Here is an 823-nt window from a genome sequence, read left to right as displayed (position 1 = left end):
AAAAAAAAAAGATGTTCATTAAAATTCATGGTTTTATACATGTTTAAAAGAACAAAATCCTCTCCTGTTGCCCCATTGTTAACTGCCTGGTGGGCCCCATTACTTATGTCTGATGTGATCCCCAAAGAGAAATTCTAGTGACATCAGGGAGGATTTTGATCTCATCCACTGAGCCACAAGCTGACCTCTGTCTCACATTTCCTGCAGTTGTAAGGTCCAAAGCATCTTTCATCATGATGCAGTGCACAGTGATGGTAACAATCCCACCTCTGCACAGGCCAAGGCATGATCCCAACCCCTGTGCAGGGACAGGTGCTGCGGAGATGGGGAAGGGCAAGCATGAAAGAAGTGAACCTTGTCACACTGGTCACAGCTTCCTTGGTGGAACAGGATGGTCACAGGCAGAGGAGCAGGCTGTGTTTTCTCTAATGAGTAGTATCTTTGAGTGAGTAGAAGAAAGAATACATGGGAGGATAATTATGTGGACTCACATGATGTGCAAGATCTCCATGGCTAGAAAACTGCTGCTGCACATCCACGAAATGGAGTTTCTGCCTTACGTGACAGAAAACCAAAAAAGACAGGTAAACTGTAAGAGATCCATACCCTTCTGATATGGATTGGCACATGCTGTCTTCTGAGCAAATGCCCCCTCCTGCTCCTGCTCTCAGAACAGTGCAGCTATACTGTGCCCACTCAGCAATGCATGGGCTACTCCAGTGTTTGTGTTTGGGGTAATAGGTTTGTAGCAGATTTCAGCTCTGAAAGAAGAATAAAAAGCAAATTACTTGCAAGTGGTTCATGGTCTGTGTTAATTTTTTTT

This window comes from Meleagris gallopavo, chromosome 2 (genome assembly GCF_000146605.3).
Source record: "Meleagris gallopavo isolate NT-WF06-2002-E0010 breed Aviagen turkey brand Nicholas breeding stock chromosome 2, Turkey_5.1, whole genome shotgun sequence".
Classification (NCBI taxonomy): Eukaryota; Metazoa; Chordata; class Aves; order Galliformes; family Phasianidae; genus Meleagris; species Meleagris gallopavo.
Note: the sequence above shows the minus strand (reverse complement) of the source record.